This window comes from Procambarus clarkii, chromosome 11 (assembly GCF_040958095.1).
Source record: "Procambarus clarkii isolate CNS0578487 chromosome 11, FALCON_Pclarkii_2.0, whole genome shotgun sequence".
NCBI classification, from domain to species: Eukaryota; Metazoa; Arthropoda; class Malacostraca; order Decapoda; family Cambaridae; genus Procambarus; species Procambarus clarkii.
Window position 1 is genome coordinate 37,124,511 of NC_091160.1, and position 20,597 is coordinate 37,145,107.

Sequence of the window (20,597 nt, forward strand, 5' to 3'; positions counted from 1 at the left end):
TACCTTGTGTCTACCTTGTTTGTGGTGGTGGTTCCGGGGATCAATGGCCCCTCGCGGCCCGGTCTTCCGCGCCTTGGTCGTCTGGCTAACCCCAACTAGTTACGAAATTCAAGCAACACAAAGGCAGCCGGTCGGCCGAGCGGACAGCACACTGGACTTGTGATCCTGTGGTCCTGGGTTCGATCCCAGGCGCCGGCGACAAACAATGGGCAGAGTTTCTTTCACCCTATGCCCCTGTCACCTAGCAGTAAAATAGGTACCTGGATGTTAGTCAGCTGTCACGGGCTGCTTCCTGGGGATGGAGGCCTGGTCGAGGACCGGGCCGCGGGGACACTAAAAAGCCCCGAAATCATCTCAAAATAACCTCAAGATAACACACTCAACACTGTAGTCACAGCCTGAAACTTAAAACACTGAAGCAACAACAGCCTGGTGGACCAAGCTCTCACAGGTCGAGCCTGGCCCCGGGCCGGGCTTGGGGAGTAGAAGAACTCCTAGAATTCTACTCAGGTACAATCCAGGAAGCAACACAATCCTTGCCACGCTCGTGTCGACACACACACACACACACACACACACACACACACACACACACACACACACACACACACACACACACATAGGCTCAGGAACCTGTACACCTGTTGATTGACGGTTGAGAGGCGGAACCAAAGAGCCAGAGCTCAACCCCCGCAAACACAACTAGGTGAGTACAATGGCTCTCATGATCGCTATCAGAAATTCAAATGTAATTTTAAGTTGACGTGAGATATTTACATTAAACTTTATAAATATCTTATCAAATCTTGCTTTGTTAGATGAATCTTGGAGTTCAGTTCCCAGAGTTCTTTATGTGCCTATTATGTGGGTCCACTACCACTCACAGGACGGGTATGGGGTCCACTACCACTCACAGGACGGGTATGGGGTCCACTACCACTCACAGGACGGGTATGGGGGTCCACCACCACTCACAGGATGGGTATGGGGTCCACTACCACCCACAGGATGGGTATGGGGGTCCACCACCACTCACAGGATGGGTATGGGGTCCACTACCACCCACAGGATGGCTATGGGGGTCCACCACCACTCACAGGATGGGTATGGGGGTCCACTACCACTCACAGGACGGGTATGGGGGTACACTACCACTCTCAGGATGGGTATGGAGTTCACTACCACTCACAGGATGGGTATGAGGGGTCCACTACCACTCACAGGATGGGTATGGGATCCACTACCACTCACAGAGTGGGTATGGGGGTCCACTACCACTCACAGGATGGGTATGAGGTCCACTACCACCCACAGGATGAGTATGGGGGTACACTACCACCCACAGGATGGGTATGGGGGTCCACCACCACTCACAGGATGGGTATGGGGGTACACTACCACTCACAGGATGGGTATGGGATCCACTACCACTCACAGGATGGGTATGGGGGTCCACTACTACTCACAGGATGGGTATGGGGGTCCACTACCACTCACAGGATGGGTATGAGGGGTCCACTACCACTCACAGGATGGGTATGGGATCCACTACCACTCACAGAGTAGGTATGGGGGTCCACTACCACTCACAGGATGGGTATGAGGTTCACTACCACCCACAGGATGGGTATGGGGGTCCACTACCACTCACAGGATGGGTATGGGGTCCACTACCACCCACAGGATGGGTATGGGGGTACACTACCACCCACAGGATGGGTATGGGGGTACACTACCACTCACAAGAAGATTATGGGGGTGATTAATAACTGAACTACCCATAATATACTAGTGTGTGTGGGGCCTGGTCGTTATGAACACTTACTCACGACCCCAAGAGGCATCATGGCACTAAGGATAGAAACAGCCTGCTTGAACAGCAGCAGCGCAATAACGGCCATAAGACATTCAAGGGAGGTTCTACATTCTGCATTCAAATATAAAGGGATCGCCCAACGGACCTCTAATTGGTTTAAAATTACTCGAGTAAGACCTTCCACAAGTCTATTTCTAATTAATTAAGCGAGTGGTGTGGCTCAAGTCGGACTCAAAGTTGGAGGTTATTATACCCGATCAAGCACTCGACCTTCCAGGGCCAGAAACCGGGCCCAGGAAGTAGTGATCCCCGGGAACCAGCAACAGGAAGTCTTCTTCGTTAGCGATTCTGCTCTTAACATTCTAGTTTAAAAAAAAACAGGTGTATAGTAAATATTGGTCAGAGACCGGACCGAGGGAGTCATCGATTCCCGGAACCAACAATATGTTGGAAAAAGTAGATGTTCTCTGGTTGACGACCTTACCTTGAGGTTACCTTGAGGTGATTTCGAGGCCCTAACGACCCCGCGGCCCGGTCGTCGACCAGGCCTCCTGGTTGCTGGATTGGTCAACCAGGCTGTTGGACGCGGCTGCTCGCAGCCTGACGTATAAGTCACAGCCTGGTTGATCAGGTATCCTTTGGAGGTGTGACAAGACAATAACCCGGTCATAACTGTTCAACCAAGCCATTATTTTTTTTCTTACCAAGGCATGAACCTAGCCAAGCGTTCATTTTACAAAGCGTTCATTTCCAAGCGTTTCAGTTCCAAGCGTTCAGTTCCAAGCGTTCATTTCCAAGCGTTCATTTCCAAGCGTTCATTTCCAAGCGTTCATTTCCAAGCGTTCATTTCCAAGCGTTCATTTCCAAGCGTTCATTTCCAAGCGTTCATTTCCAAGCGTTCATTTCCAAGCGTTCATTTCCAAGCGTTCATTTCCAAGCGTTCATTTCCAAGCGTTCATTTCCAAGCGTTCATTTCCAAGAGTTCATTTCCAAGCGTTCATTTCCAAGCGTTCATTTCCAAGCGTTCATTTCCAAGAGTTCATTTCCAAGAGTTCATTTCCAAGGGTTCATTTCCAAGCGTTCATTTCCAAGCGTTCATTTCCAAGCGTTCATTTCCAAGCAATCACTTCCAAGTACGCAGTAGGTGTAATTGAGCCCAGATAAAAATCAGCGTCAATTCTAGGCTTCACAACAGGGGAACAATAATCATCCCATAGAGTGAAACCATCTCGCTGAACACGCCGTTGCTCACCCTTGACAGGGAGCCGGTCGGCCGAGCGGACAGCACGCTGCACTTGTGATCCTGTGGTCCTGGGTTCGATCCCAGGCACCGGCGAGAAACAATGGGCAATGTTTCTTTCACCCTTTGCCCCTGTTACCTAGCAGTAAAATAGGTACCTGGGTGTTAGTCAGCTGTCACGGGCTGCTTCCTGGGGGTGGAGGCCTGGTCGAGGACCGGGCCGCGGGGACACTAAAAAGCCCCGAAATCATCTCAAGATAACCTCAAGATAACCCTTCGGGGCAAAATTAAAAATATATATATAGCCGAGTTCCCGTGAAGTATAAGAGGACTGTCTTAAGTGTGACTGATCACATGCCTCTATACCCAAACGTCTTGACTTCCACAAGAGCCCGCTCAAAACAAGTCAACTCTGTAAGTGCATCCGCGTTAAAGAGACCTGATTATTGCTTGATGGTAAAGGGGGAACAGGATGAACGAGGTTGATGATTGAGGAAGATTAAGCCACCCAAGAAGTGGCACGGGCATGAATAACCCCCGTAAGATGGACAAGGGGGGCAGCATCCTTCACTTTTAAAGGAGTCATGAAGTAGGTGAGTTGAGTCCGTTCTCATCTCACCTTAGAATCCTGAGGTACCTTATCATAGCTACACTCGTCCGCTCGACTAATAGGTCGCGTTTTGTACGTTATATAACAGCCAACGTTACAAATGCAATAGAATGCAAAGTAACGGCTCAAAAATATTCACGTTTTCTATGCATCGGACTCCGCAGGTTAGGTGGGTTCGTTGGGTTTGCTCTGGTTAGATTAGACGGAGTTTGGGGTTCTAGTCGTACTGGCACAGCAAGAGAATAATTAAGGAAACTATGCACTGATGGGATCATTTGGTTGATGCCTTCCTTGCCTGCCTTAATTGTGGCTACCTCGTGGTGCTTCCGAGGATCAACGTCCCCCCGCGGCCCGGTCTCTGACTAGGCCACATGGTTGATCGTCTGGTCAACCAGGCTGTTGGACGCAACTATTCGCAGCCTGACGTATGAATCACAGGCTGGTTGATCCTCAGGAGATGTTTATCGAGTTCTCTCTATTGATGAGATATACACCAGTGTTGGGAAGGGGGGGGGGTTTACTTACACCATAATCTGTGGACGGGGGGGTACACTTGAGTATGGGGGAGGGGGGGGGGAATTACCATGAATACCACCGAATCAGGGGTGCCAGCTCAGTGCCCATGACATGTTGTCATTATGCCTATCATGGGTCTAGTGGGATAGCCTATAAGTCTGCGGAGGTGACCAATGCCGCGAGTTGGATCCCATTGCATAACTCCACTAACAAGAATGTCTTCCTATACACTACTGCGACGCCACGATAACGCTTAGAGCATCATAATATGACTATACCTGAAACATGATCATTGGAACTTCGTGAGAGTAAATATATGCTGAGGCACTCCAGGTAACCAGGTTACCTTGAGGTGCTTCCGGGGCTTAGCGTCCCCGCGGCCCGGTCGTCGACCAGGCCTCCAAATATACCTGGGTATATATATATGCACCTGGTACCACTTATCAGGAGTCGTAAATGTAAACCCGTCGTTAAAACATTCTTAATATTCTCTCTCTTAAGATGTAGACTCTCTTAAGTTGTCGGCTGGGTTTACGAGGGAGAGGGTAGGGTGGAGGAGGGGGCTGGGGATGGGTGGGGGGGGGGGGGCTGGGGATGGGTAGAGTGAGGGAAGGGAGTGAAAGAGAGGGTGTAGTGAGGGAAGGGAGGACATCAGCTGCCGACAAGAAAGTATTCGTGGAAGGGGGGAGAGAGAGAGAGAGAGAGAGAGAGAGAGAGAGAGAGAGAGAGAGAGAGAGAGAGAGAGAGAGAGAGAGAGAGAGAGAGAGAGAGAGAGAGAGAGAGAGTGAGGGGCCGTGTACTAGAGGGAGAGTGAGGAAGGAGGGAGAGTGAGGGAGAGTGATCAATGGGTGGCACTGTCTCAATAGGGTAAGGGGACACCCGCCGGCTTGGCTGCTCCTCACATCCTGGTGTGATTCATCCTCCCTTATGGTGCCCCCCAGTCCATCACGCCCTGCTACATAATGTTCCTCAAACACATACTTTCTCTATCTTCAAGTAATGTTACATATATATATATATATATATATATATATATATATATATATATATATATATATATATATATATATATATATATATGCAACTGAAAACTCACACCCCAGAAGTGACTCGAACCCATACTGCCAGGAGCAACGCAACTGGTATGTACAGGACGCTTTAATCCACTTGACCATCACGACCGGACATAAGGAGGTGATAGCTGAAGCTCAGTTGCATATAGTCCTGGGGACCATTCAGTCTTGTTCGCATATTATATATATATATATATATATATATATATATATATATATATAGATATATATATATTGTGACGATAATCTCCTTCAAGAGATTGAGCCTGCTCTTCCCTCCATAATTACGTCTTCACAATTAGATAAAAAGACTATGGAAGAAATGTCCAACAACGACAACAACACCAGCAAGGCTTGCCAGGGTGAGCAGAAACGTATGCAGCCCGCCACCTGTTCGGACCCAAATCACCAAACTACCCGTTGATCGCTACGGCTCCGCTGATTGGTCGCCGGTCTGGCTGCACCTGCACTCGCCCCCCAATACTACCTGATGTCTGGGGTCGCCCCAACATCAGTCCTCAGAATGTTCCGTGCTTTCGTAGCCAGCACTCCTCCCAGCTAGACGTTAGCGTGTACTGAGAGAGGTGGTGGCTTTAAGCCAATATTCCAGCACCTCCCACTTACTGTTGTATTGCACTTCTTGTTATTTTGCCTTAACGTAACTTTTCATTTTGTCATTTAAGTATTCTTATTATTTTGATTCATTGATTTTATTATAAGAATTTGTTTGTGCATTATTTTCATGTTTTGATTTATTTAACGTAATTAAAATTTCATTGTTAAAGTTTTACTTGTGTTTTGTGTGTCTTCTCCTTACCTTACCACAGACGAAGTTCCAGTTTTTCTATTTTTTTTTTATAACTATGTGACGAGGCCATACCCCTAGCCTTAAACAGCCGAACACCAACGCGTTACCGTCACAAGTTATATGGGGGCCTGTCCTAGGAGCTTCACTCAGGTACTGGTGCCAAGTGGTAATTTATGGTAAGCGTATTTAACTTTGTTAACGTAGCTTTACTATTTTTCATTCAATTTCATTTTTTATAAGGTGCGGTGTATTGTGCATTACGAGAGTAACATATAGTGAAGGTGAGACAACTTTGGATTACGTGGTGACTGTAGGCCTCAGTCATACTCTTAATTGGTCATCTCTCCCTCCTTGTTATTACTCGTATTTACCATCTATGTCCCTTGAATATTTCTCATTCTGACAGATCATCATATTGGTACCCTGGTACTGTGGTCTGCCCCGGGTCAAGAGTACCCAATCTTCTGCAATCTGACTGTAGGAGGACAAAGAGGGCCATAGTTCCTCTAGCTCGAACTTTAGTTGCTGAATTGGGACCTCAGCAGCAGTTCTCGTCACCAGTTGACACCTCGCACCCCTACACGTCAGTCAGAGATGATGATACATACAACGGTAGGGAATTAGCTTATTTTTTCAGAGCACAAAAGTTCGCTAATTCTGTAAGTATCATATTAAATTCAGTGGGAAAAACTTGCTTTATGTCCTATAGAGACTTGGCAAGGTATGCCTACATCCTTGGACTACCAATTTTACTTTTGAAGCATTTAACTGTTTCATTTGTTTTCGAAACTTTGTTTCATTTGTTAGTAGGATTTTCTTGCCCTTATTCTCTTACATGAGTACCGGGTACAAGATTTCCTGCGCCCTTGATTTAATTTAATCATTTAATATCTTTCACTTAACGTTAATTGTTAAAGATCACACAGGATAGGTACCAGTTGCCACGTTGTCCTGTTTCTGACATTTCATTATTGAACATTCGTGTACCTTTATTTGCTAATTTCACCATGTTTCGTCTCCAAACTTTCCGTGCAAATCCAGCAGGTGAAATAGGGACTTTAAGTCGTGCCAAGAGGACTGAACTACAAACTCTTGCACATGAGTATCAACTAGAAGTTCCCTACCAAGCCAACAAAAATGACCTACACAACCTGTTGCTGGATTACTATTTAGAGCAAGGTAAGATAGACTCTGACACTCATGAAACTTACTATATTGCAGATAAAACTGATTTGGCAACGCTGAAACTCAAACTAGAGCTGGCCAAGATTGAACGTGAGCAGCAAAGGGAAGCCCTCGAACAACAAGAACGAGCTGCTGCCATACGAAGAGAAGAACAAGAACGCGAGGCTGCCTTGAGGAGAGAAGAACACGAACGTGGACTCGCCCTCCACGAACGTGAGGTCGCCTTGCTCCATGAACGTGAGAGAGTACAGCTTGAAACAAAACAACGCGAGTTGGAAATACAACGCGAACATGACAAGCAACAAGCAACTCTAGCTCTAGAGTGTCGTCAACGTGAAATCGCCTTGGAAACTTCCCACTTCACTCAACGCCAGCAAGCTACTGCCAATCTTCCCGTCAGTTTTAATATATCACATGCAAGTAAGTTAATGCCATCCTTTGTAGAAGCAGAAGTTGATGTTTTTTTCACCACCTTTGAAACCCTTGCTAATCAACTCAGTTGGCCTGTCAACCAATGGGCCACACTTCTCAGAGTCCATCTTACAGGTAGAGCTGCAGTCACACTCAGTACTTTGGCGTCTGAGAATGACTACTACACTCTGAAACAAGCAGTGTTAGACGCCTACCTACTTTCCACCGAAAGTTATAGAAGGAAATTCCGTGACCACCTGAAGGCAAGTACCACTACCTTCCTTGAGTTTGCTAACACGAAACGGAGGTATTTCATGAAATGGCTGGAAGCAGCACATGTCTCTACTTTTGCAGAACTCGTCAACCTGATGCTTGTTGAAGAATTCTTGAGACGTGTGCCACCTCCTGTCCGCCTCTACTTAGCAGATAAAGAAGAAACCGACTACCTGAAGTGTGCTAAGTCGGCTGACACTTACAGCCTCATCCACCGGCTGACACCTGAACCATCCTCCAGTAAGAAGTCGTGGTACAGTTACGAGAAGGTGAGCCCCGATCAAGCTGGTTCACAACTGTACTGCAAATATTGTAGACTCTATGGACATACCATAGACAAGTGTGGTAAGTCTCAATACAAGGGAACCACTGACCAACAACGACCCAAACCAACTCCTCCTAAGTCCGGTAAGCCTGTGATGAATGTTGGTGTTGATGTTAATGATCTTTCTCTTTTCAGTAACCACCTGTATACTGGAACTGTCTCTGCCAACGGTTCAAATCCGGAGGGACGTTTCAAATTGAAGATCTTGAGGGACACAGCGGCTCTACAATCGATCATCTTGAAGTCGGCTGTGCCCAACATAGTCTACACCGGGGAAACAGTCTTCATCACTGACCTCACTGCTACCACTCCATACCCTCTCGCCAGAGTCCACCTGAATTGTCCCTACGTGAACGGGGAAGTCCAAGTCGCCGTCAGGGAAAAGCCTTTTCCCATGCCTGGAGTGCAACTTCTCCTAGGCAACGACTTGGCAGAAGACCTGCAACCGACCAACCTGATCGTCATGGACAAACCCCAGGTGTGTAACTCTGTGCCAATAAATCCTATTCTCGAGTATGTTCCAGCAGAGGTTCAAGAGAGTGATGAAGTTTCTCCTCCGGTTCTCGTGACCACCCGTGCACAAGCCGCACGTCCACAGCCAGCTGACTCTACTGCTACCGCTGTCCCTCAAGACCCTCAGAAACTACCCCCGCATCTGACCAAGTTGGAGTTCCGTAAGTTGCAGAGGGAAGATCTTACTTTAACACCATTGTTTTTCCAGGCTGAGACTCAACCCGACAGTATTCCTGGGTTCTTCCTAGAGAACGACTTGCTCTACCGCAGATATAGACCCAGTAAACTGAAGGAGGAGGACGATTGGGCCAACACCGAACAACTTGTGATTCCCACCAGCCTGCGGCCCACTATTCTACACCTGGCCCACGGAGCATTCTCCCACTACGGCTTCAACAAGACTTACCATGGGATTCGCCAAGACTACTACTGGCCAGGTATGGTAAATAACGTCAAACAGTACGTAAAACAGTGTCATACATGTCAGATGGCAGGCAAACCGAACGTCTCCATTCCCAGAGCACCACTGATTCCCATACAGGTGCCTGCGGAACCTTTCCACAGACTCATAATAGACTGTGTCGGTCCTTTACCTCGGACCAGTTCAGGTAACGCCTACATCCTAACCATCCTGTGTCCTACCACCAGATTTCCCATAGCAGTTCCAGTGAAGAACATCACGGCTGCTACGGTTATCAAACATCTATTGAAGATCTTCACTCAATACGGATTTCCCAGGGAGATTCAAAGTGACTGTGGCACCAACTTCACCAGTGATCTCTTCAAAAGGACACTGGAGGAGTTCAACATCAAACAGGTATTGTCCAGCCCCTATCATCCTGCTTCACAGGGTTCTCTTGAACGTAGTCATCAGACCATCAAAGCACTCTTGAAAAAGTTTTGTAGTGAAACCTCAAAGGATTGGGATAAGCAGATTGACCTAATAATGTGTATTTTCAGAAGTCTCCCCAATGAGTCCCTAGGAGTATCTCCTTATGAGATGCTCTACGGCCGTAAGTGCCGTACTCCCCTTAAGGCTTTCAAAGACTCTCTCAGAGATGCCACCTTCAGTGAGCATCAGAATGTGCCCCAGTTTCTTCAAAACCTTCAACACATTCTAGAGAGAGTCCACCGCTTTGCCCATGATAATCTATTGAAAGCCCAGGTGAGAATGAAGACTCATTACGACCAGACCAGCAAAGTAAGAAAATTCAAGCCGGGAGACTTCGTCCTTGCTTATTTCCCTATCCCAGGTTCACCTTTACAAAACAGATTTTCAGGACCCTACTGCGTCAAAGAGTGCAGGAATAATAATAATTATGTGATAGAGACTCCTGATAGGCGGCGGAAGACCCAGCTGTGCCACGTCAACCTCCTGAAGCAATATAATGGTACTCCTCCCACTGTCTTGACTAATTATTCCACATTCACAGAACCCTACATCCACAGTGAGACCTTCCCAGCTTCTCCTCCCGAAAGCACTGACAAGGAGTCAGCGCTTTCTAATTCCGAAATCCTTAATGATCTTCCCAAATACTTTCAGGATAATCATAGTGCACCTCTCGTCAAGATCTTCAGAGAACATCAAGAGTTGTTCAGAGATGATCCCCAAGAGTGTAATGTTACCCAGCACGACATCCAACTGCTCCCCGACACCCGGCCGATTCGTCAACCCTTCTACCGAATCAGCCCGAGCAAGAAGGAAGTCATGCGTGCTGAGGTGCAATACCTCTTGGATCATGGACTGGCTACACCTTGTGAGTCCCCCTGGGCCTCACCCTGTATCTTGGTGCCCAAACCCCAAGGTAAGGTGCGGTTGTGCACCGACTATCGTAAACTGAACTCTGTCACTGTCAAGGATGCTTACCCCTTGCCAAGGATAGATGACATCCTTGATGCCATTGGTAGTGCCCAGTACTTGTCCCAAGTGGACTTGCTTAAGGGGTACTATCAAGTGTGTCTAACGGAGCGCGCTAAAGAGATATCTGCCTTCATCACTCCTTTTGGACTTTTCAGATATGAACGCCTTCCTTTCGGACTATGTAATGCCCCGGCCACCTTTCAAAGAGCTGTCAACCGTGTCATCCAGGGCTTGGATAACACATACGCCTACCTGGACGATATCGTCGTAGCCTCCAACTCCTGGAGTGAACATCTGCTCCAGCTGCGACGTCTGTTCTCCAAGCTCCTGACAGCCGGCCTCACCATCAACCTGGGCAAGTCCACTTTCGCGAAAGGTAAAGTGCGTTATCTGGGTCATGTTATTGGGAGTGGCAGCATAGCTCCGTTAGACTCACACACTCAAGCCATCCTACAGTATCCACAGCCTACCACCAGGAAGCAGCTCCTGCGCTTCCTTGGTCTTGCCTCTTACTACCGTAGGTTTGTGAGGAATTTCAGTACAGTCGCCACACCTCTAATTCTATTAACCAGTCCCAAGCAACGGTATAATTGGACCATACGGCAAACCGTTGCTTTTGAACAACTCAAATTCCTCCTCTGTTCTAACCCCATTCTCGCCTCTCCAGATATCACCAAGCCTTTCGTCCTTCATGTCGACGCCAGTGGTACCGGCGTTGGTGGTGTCCTGATGCAACAACGAGGCGAGGAGGTTCTACCTGTCAGCTACTACAGCTACAAACTGAAACCACACCAGAGGAACTACAGCACTATTGAAAAGGAGCTACTATCCATCGTCCTGAACCTCCAACACTTCGCTCCGTACCTACAAGGCGCCAGGTCTACCACCATCTTCTCAGACCACAACCCTCTCCGCTTCCTACATCAAGCCCAATTCACCAACCAGCGTCTTCTACGATGGGCTCTGTATTTACAAGACTTCAACCTGGAGATCCGCTATATCAAGGGTTCTGACAACACCATAGCCGATGCCCTCTCCAGAGTTTATGAAGTAGAAGCGACACCATCCATTACTCCACCAAATAACGACGTACTTCTTCCAGAACCGCAGGCTTCGGGGGAGAGTTGTGACGATAATCTCCTTCAAGAGATTGAGCCTGCTCTTCCCTCCATAATTACGTCTTCACAATTAGATAAAAAGACTATGGAAGAAATGTCCAACAACGACAACAACACCAGCAAGGCTTGCCAGGGTGAGCAGAAACGTATGCAGCCCGCCACCTGTTCGGACCCAAATCACCAAACTACCCGTTGATCGCTACGGCTCCGCTGATTGGTCGCCGGTCTGGCTGCACCTGCACTCGCCCCCCAATACTACCTGATGTCTGGGGTCGCCCCAACATCAGTCCTCAGAATGTTCCGTGCTTTCGTAGCCAGCACTCCTCCCAGCTAGACGTTAGCGTGTACTGAGAGAGGTGGTGGCTTTAAGCCAATATTCCAGCACCTCCCACTTACTGTTGTATTGCACTTCTTGTTATTTTGCCTTAACGTAACTTTTCATTTTGTCATTTAAGTATTCTTATTATTTTGATTCATTGATTTTATTATAAGAATTTGTTTGTGCATTATTTTCATGTTTTGATTTATTTAACGTAATTAAAATTTCATTGTTAAAGTTTTACTTGTGTTTTGTGTGTCTTCTCCTTACCTTACCACAGACGAAGTTCCAGTTTTTCTATTTTTTTTTTATAACTATGTGACGAGGCCATACCCCTAGCCTTAAACAGCCGAACACCAACGCGTTACCGTCACAATATATATATATATATATATATATATATATATATATATATATATATATATATATATATATATATGGGGTACCACCTCTGGTGCAATTATAGAGACCCATAGCTTCAGAGAAGGGAACACAGAGCATTCAGGGAAAAACTTGCCATTTAACTCTGAATACGTAAGAGTGTTCGCTTCTACCACCCCCCTTTTTTATGGTGTACACTTTATTATGCAAGGTTATACAGTTACATATCTAATTTTATGCAAAAAATGAACATTAAGAGGACACAAGAAAAAGTTCGCTTCCTAGAGGCTGTAGATTTCCTCGAACTCCTCCGACGCCGGGCAGGAACCGAGGATGCAGCGAGCATTCCCCCTCTGGATCGCGACACTGAGGCGCTGAAAGAGAAAACTTGCTGCTCTAGGGTCTCTTGTAGTGTCAATGAGCTTGGAACCAAGATCCTTAAGAAACCTTCTTGCACTCTTTCAACTGGAGTACAATGATGCCATGACCCCTGTATGTACAATGATGCCATGACCCCTGTATGTACAATGATGCCATGGCCCTGTATGTACAATGATGCCATGACCCCTGTATGTACAATGATGCCATGGCCCTGTATAACTAACTATCCTGTGTGAAGGTTAGTCACACAGGATGTCATTTGTCATTTAAGCTTCTTATACTTACCTAAATATCTTAAACCAAACACAAGACTGAAGGATAAGTTCAGTTCACGGGAAGGTTGACCAACTCTTAACATCCCTTGACGTACCATTCTGGGAATTAATGTTTTCCTTACGGAAATGTAACCTTAAAGAAATTCATATATTTTGCCGAACTCAACTGGACGTATTGTTGCGTAAACTGGACGTATTGTTGTGTAAACTGGACGTATTGTTGCGTAAACTGGACGTATTGTTGTGTAAACTGGACGTATTGTTGCGTAAACTGGCGCGCAGGGCGTTGTATGGTGCTGTATGGGTTGTGTATATGTATGTAAATTATGTCTTCAATACTTCTAGTAATGTTGAAAATAAATAATTTTTGGAAAGTGTGCTAGCGCGCACACGCGCGCGCAAACTATGGAGTTTGGTAGATGAGCGGACAGCGCGCAGGACTCATAATTCTGTGGCCCGGGTTCGAGCCCCGGACCAGGCAGAAACAAATGGGCAAAGTTTTTTTCATCCTTAATGCCCCTGTTACCTAGCAGTAAATAGGTACCTGGGAGTTAGTCAGCTGTTACGGAGCTCAAAGCTCTCCAAATGTACTCTCTAGAAAGGAGACGAGAGAGATATCAAATAATATACACGTGGAAAATACTGGAGGGCCAGGTCCCAAATCTACACAGTAAAATAACAACGTACTGGAGTGAACGATATGGAAGAAAATGCAGAATAGAACCAGTAAAGAGCAGAGGTGCCATAGGCACAATCAGAGAACACTGTATAAACATCAGAGGTCCGCGGTTGTTCAACGTCCTCCCAGCAAGCATAAGAAATATTGCCGGAACAACCGTGGACATCTTCAAGAGGAAACTGGACTGTTTTCTAAGAGAAGTTCCGGATCAGCCGGGCTGTGGTGGGTTTTTGAGCCTGCGGGCCTAGCCCACCAGCAACAGCCTGGTGGACCAAACTCTCACAAGTCGAGCCTGGCGTCGGGCCGGGCTTGGGGAGTAGAAGAACTCTCAGAACCCCATCAAGCAGGTATCAAGCAGGCTTCTGCTTGGCCGGCAGAGAGGTTGATGTATGTGGTTGCCAGGGTGGATACACAAGTATAGTCCCATGCCAACTGTCTGCCACCCTTCCACGGTCGCAGTGTGATTCCGTCTGGTCGGCCGGCAAAGCTAACAGTCACGGTTCAGTAGGTTGCGGGGCTCTCTCTCCGCTGGACACTGAGCAGAGGCAAGGCTTCTTTTAATGATGTCATTGACTTCGTCGTGTCTAGTGTGCCAACCACCAGATTTTCCACAGTGCAGGCCATGCAATGGCCTATGTATATGTATATATATATATATATATATATATATATATATATATATATATATATATATATATATATATATATATATATATATATATATATATATATATATATATATATATAATGTGAGAAAGCTGCATGAACGCGCAAGCCATATATCACTAAGAACTCTTTGACCCGGCCAGGATTCGAACCCATGCCGTCCAGGATCACCCCTAAACGTACACAGTACCGTGACATGATCGTCTACGATCATTGGTGCGGTAGTCACGGTACTGTGTACGTTTAGGGGTGATCCTGGACGACATGGGTTCGAATCCTGGCCGGGTCAAAGAGTTCTTAGTGATATATGGCTTGCGCGTTCATGCAGCTTTCTCACACACACACACACATATATATATATATATATATATATATATATATATATATATATATATATATTACATATATATCTTCACGATTAAACATTCAAATGTCCAAATATTTAGTTTTCAACTTTATTTTTCCCCGAACTCCATAAAAGTATAAGTACGATAGTGAAGATTTTTGGCTGTCCATAACTACATATTGGTACTTTCTAGTGATTTACCTGGATTTACCTGGAGTTCTGGGAGTTTTTCTACTCCCCAAGCCCGGCCCGAGGCCAGGCTCGACTTGTGATAACTTGGTCCAACAGGCTGTTGCTTGGAGCGGCCAAGGAAGCTGCCTCTCCCCCACTCTATTCAACATATATACAGCTGACCTACCCCAACCCCAACATGGAGAATACATCACATACGCTGACGATGTCACCCAAATAATATACCAACCGGGCCCATCAAAGCCGCTACTAGCCGACAAGACCAAGGCGGCAATTGAACTCATAAACAATGAGAAACAATGGAAAATTAGCACCAACAAAAGTTCCAGATAATACACATTGCGAAAAGAAACCCGGACCCCATCATCCTTGATAACCATCCGATCCAATATGCGGAGGTAGGCAGAATACTGGGACTTATGATAAATAGAACAGGGATACAAATTCATGTAAGGGACCGACTAAACAAAGCCAAAGCAGCCTTAGGAAAAATGAGGAGATTCCGAAGCCTCAGTACTAACATTCAGATCCACCTATATAAGGCTCTAGTTCGGCCGCATCTAGAGTATCCCCCAGTACCACTACACACCATAAAGAAAACTAACATGCAGAAACTGCAAGCAGTACAAAATAAGGCGCTAAGGAGAGCAGCAAAACACCGTCCACCATATGATCAGACAATCCAGGAGCTCCACGAACTCCTGAACACACAGCCACTAAACATCAGACTGCAGCACCAAGCCATCAGGGTGTGGAACACCATCCCAATGTTAGAGGACCCAATGTTTTCACCAGGGGTGAACACCAGAGGTGTTCCTACACCAGAGGTGTTCCTACACCAGAGGTGCTCCTACACCAGGGGTGTTCCTACACCAGGAGTGCTCCTACACCAGAGGTGCTCCTACACCAGGGGTGTTCCTACACCAGGAGTGCTCCTACACCTGGAGTGCTCCTACACCAGAGGTGCTCCTACACCAGGGGTGTTCCTACACCAGAGGTGTTCCTACACCAGAGGTGTTCATACACCAGAGGTGCTCCTACACCAGGATTGTTCTTACACCTGGAGTGCTCCTACACCAGAGGTGCTCCTACAGCTGGAGTGCTCCTACACCTGGAGTGCTTCACACACCTGGAGTGCTCCTACACCAGAGGTGCTCCTACACCTGGAGTGCTTCACACACCTGGAGTGCTCCTACACCTGGAGTGCTCCTACACCTGGAGTGCTCCTATACCTGGAGTGCTCCTACACCTGGAGTGCCTCACACACCCCGCCACGAGCCATACACAAGCACCACCACACTACATTATACACAAATAAAAATATACCGCGATGCAAATTGAGGATTTTCCCAATTGGGATGGAAAGAGGACGGGTGAGAGGGAAGGGGAGGGGGTGAGAGGGAAGGGGGAGGGGGGTGAGAGGGAAGGGGGAGGGAGGTGAGAGGGAAGGGGGAGGGGGGTGAGAGGGAAGGAGAGGAAAGGGGGGAGAAGGTCTGAAGAGGAAATCAAAACGTAACGGTCAGGAAACAGTAACATGTTAAGTGTATTGCTGGGGGAGGGAGGGAGAGGGAGGGAGAGGGTGCAAGAGAGCGTGAGAGAGAGCGACAGAGGGAGAGAGCAAGAGAGCGAGAGAGAGAGCGACAGAGGGAGAGAGCAAGAGAGCGTGAGAGAGCGACAGAGGGAGAGAGCAAGAGAGCGTGAGAGAGAGCGACAGAGGGAGAGAGCAAGAGAGCGAGAGAGAGAGCGACAGAGGGAGAGAGCAAGAGAGCCTAAAGCTCTTGCTTCCTGTTCCACTCGGCGCGTCATTCGACAGACCTTATGAAGAGAGGGAGAAGGGAGGGAGGGAGTGAGGGAAGGGGGAGAGAGGGAAGGGGGGCGGGGAGAGAGGGAGGGAGAGAGGGAAGGGGGGAGAGAGGGAAGGGGGGGGAGAGGGAAGAGGGCGAGAGGGAAGGGGGAGAGAGGGAGGGAACAAAGAGATAATAAACAAAGAACACTGCAACATCAGGGTGAAGGAAGGGGGAGGGGGGGGGGGGGGGGAACCAGCCAACAACCATCACTGGCTGATAAAATGAATGGTTGGGTCGTTAGTGTACCGTTAGCTCTGGCCAGTAATTGGCTGGGTGACCACACAAATACTCTCCCTGTTGGCAACACCGTTCAACAATCCCCCCCCCCCCCCCGCCCCCTTCCACGTCCTGTTCTTGTCGGGAAAAATCCCCATCCTAACTCTCAATGGTAAGTGTAAGTGTCGGTAAGTGTCGGTAAGTGTCGGTAAGTGTCGATAAGTGTCGATAAGTGTCGATACTATATTATAGTAGATTAAGCTGCTGCGTTTTTTTTATTTTTTTTATTACTATTATTTTTCTACCACAGACGTGGCCAGACATTTACAATGCTAACCAGCATATATACATTTTCTTCTGTCCTCCATGGACAGAATGAGAGAGCTGTTAAACATATAGTTCAAGGGTTTATTGAACAATCAACCACAGGTGATTGTAATGCTTTTAAAATGCTAATCTAACCTACAGACATAAATACACAGATTTACGTTGATTTTCGATGTGTCTTTTTACATAATGTAAAATAGTGGGTCTACGGTGAAAACCAGTGGTAGAAATATGTCATTTCTACCACTGGTTTTCTACAGGCTGACTTAGCAAGCATATCAACAGTGTCATGCCTTGAGATGCCAACATGTGATGGTATCCATAGGAATTGAATTTAAAATCTGTTTTCTTTAGCAGCTAAAACATTCATTCGAATATCACTGACTATTTTCTGGGTGTCACTACTATGTGCGTTCAGTGCCAGGAGTGCACTCTGCGAGTCACAGTATTTAAGTCCACTGCCTTTGTCTTTTAAACATTCAGTGGCAAAGGTATATACCTGCAAGTTCGGTTTGAGTTGTACTTGCCCAGTCATTGACGCGCTTCATTGCTGTATGTACGAGAGAAGATTGTTAGTGGGTCTACGGTGGTGGTAGTGGGCCCAGCGGTGGTGGTAGTGGGTCCAGCGATGGTGGTGGTAGTGGGTCCAGCGATGGTGGTGGTAGTGGGCCCAGCGGTGGTGGTGGTAGTGGGTCCAGCGGTGGTGGTAGTGGGTCCAGCGATGGTGGTGGTAGTGGGCCCAGCGGTGGTGGTGGTGGTAGTGGGTCCAGCGGTGGTGGTGGTGGTAGTGGGTCCAGCGGTGGTGGTGGTGGTAGTGGGTCCAGCGGTGGTGGTAGTGGGTCCAGCGATGGTGGTGGTAGTGGGCCCAGCGGTGGTGGTGGTGGTAGTGGGCCCAGCGGTGGTGGTGGTGGTAGTGGGTCCAGCGGTGGTGGTGGTGGTAGTGGGCCCAGCGGTGGTGGTGGTGGTAGTGGGCCCAGCGGTGGTGGTGGTGGTAGTGGGTCCAGCGGTGGTGGTGGTGGTAGTGGGCCCAGCGGTGGTGGTAGCCTAAGACTACATTAGACTCCCCTACAAAACATTGAGTGTCCTGCAAGCCGCACAGAAAACTTAAATATTTCAGGGCTTAAATTCTCATTAATTTTTAAATAAATTGAAATTCCGATAAATTTTTACGGGTTGTGAAGTATTTGTTACAGCTACAGACAGACAGACACAGACAGACAGACAGACAGCTACAGACGGTCGTGCAAAACCCGACAAATACAGTTACGAGAACAATGACAGTGTTCTTGTCCCATCGGATGCGCCTGCAAATATAGTTATCTTGAGGTTATCTTGAGATGATTTCGGGGCTTTAGTGTCCCCGCGGCCCGGTCCTCGACCAGGCCTCCACCCCCAGGAAGCAGCCCGTGACAGCTGACTAACACCCAGGTACCTATTTTACTGCTAGGTAACAGGGGCATAGGGTGAAAGAAACTCTGCCCATTGTTTCTCGCCGGCGCCTGGGATCGAACCCAGGACCACAGGATCACAAGTCCAGCGTGCTGTCCACTCGGCCGACCGGCTCTCTCTGGTGGCACGGGCATGAATACCCCGTAAAATGTAAAAGTGGAAGGCAGGTGATTTATATACCACCCAGACCAGCTCACATAAACACTATCCCACATATTAAACAGTCGCATTTTGACATATACTCTACCTAAGGCCAAAAAAAAGTGACTAGAAACTGGTGGCGGAACGAGAATTTGGCCTCCTGTCTCGTTTTCTGTTTTGGGTTCTCTGGTAGGTTAGTGTCAGGGGGCACTTTAGCACGACCATTTCTTGACGTTGGGAAACTCTTTAGGAGGGCGGACTGGGGTGTTACAGTATGTGAAGTAACGCACATATGTAGAACCACAGTGATGCACAATACTCCCAGAACCACAGTGATGCACAATACTCACAGAACCAGTGATGCACAATACTCACAGAACCAGTGATGCACAATACTCACAGAACCACAGTGATGCACAATACTCACAGAACCAGTGATGCACAATACTCACAGAACCACAGTGATGCACAATACTCACAGAACCACAGTGATGCACAATACTCCCAGAACCACAGTGATGCACAATACTCACAGAACCACAGTGATGCACAATACTCACAGAACCACAGTGATGCACAATACTCACAGAACCACAGTGATGCACAATACTCACAGAACCACAGTGATGCACAATACTCACAGAACCAGTGATGCACAATACTCACAGAACCACAGTGATGCACAATACTCACAGAACCACAGTGATGCACAATACTCACAGAACCAGTGATGCACAATACTCACAGAACCACAGTGATGCACAATACTCACAGAACCACAGTGATGCACAATACTCACAGAACCACAGTGATGCACAATACTCACAGAACCACAGTGATGCACAATACTCACAGAACCACAGTGATGCACAATACTCACAGAACCACAGTGATGCACAATACTCACAGAACCACAGTGATGCACAATACTCACAGAACGACAGTGATGCACAATACTCACAGAACCACAGTGATGCACAATACTCACAGAACCACAGTGATGCACAATACTCACAGAACCACAGTGATGCACAATACTCACAGAACCACAGTGGTGCACAATACTCACACAGCAGGGTGTTGAAAATGGAATTAAATAGAACACCTTTTTTTTCTTATTTCTTACCAGGTCGAAAACAAAATTCCTGACTTTGCTTCTAATTGAGATAGAACCTTTATGCTGGGCTTGTTTTGAAGCCAAGAGAACATTGTTTTAAATTAAAAAATGCTTTCACGTTAAACATTTAATGTTTTAATTTCACTTGACATAACCTTCGAACTTGAAGATATATAATAGCTTTTATCCGGTCGAGAGCCGGCCAGAGCCTTGTATAAGTGAAGCTCTATGTTAGTACTGAGGCTTCAGAATCTCCTTAGTTTTTCTAAGGCTTTATTTAGTCTTTTTTACGTGAATTTGTATTCCTGTTCTATTGATCAGGAGTCCCAGTATTCTACCCACCTCGGCATATTGGATCGGGCGGTTGTCAAGGATAACGGGGTCTGGGTTTGTTTTTGCTATATATGTTATCTGGAACTTTTTGTTGGTGCTAATTTTCCATTGCTTTTCAAAAGTTGTTTAAGGATTCAATTGCCGCCTTGGTCTTGTCGGCTAGTAGCGGCTTTGATGGG

At 47.1% G+C, this 20,597-nt stretch overlaps 1 protein-coding gene and 1 long non-coding RNA gene across 3 annotated transcripts in view; both read right to left on the reverse strand.

Annotated features, from left to right (window-relative positions):
• Positions 1-19,319, reverse strand: part of LOC138363438 (uncharacterized) — a 56,527-nt gene extending 37,208 nt beyond the window's left edge. For both annotated transcript variants that reach the window (XR_011228080.1, XR_011228079.1), the window contains exon 1: positions 17,906-19,319. This is a non-coding gene — a long non-coding RNA (uncharacterized lncRNA). The remainder of the gene's footprint in view (positions 1-17,905) is intronic.
• LOC123758317 (syndecan) overlaps positions 1-20,597 on the reverse strand; it is a 453,223-nt gene that overhangs the window by 145,619 nt on the left and 287,007 nt on the right. The window lies entirely within an intron of this gene.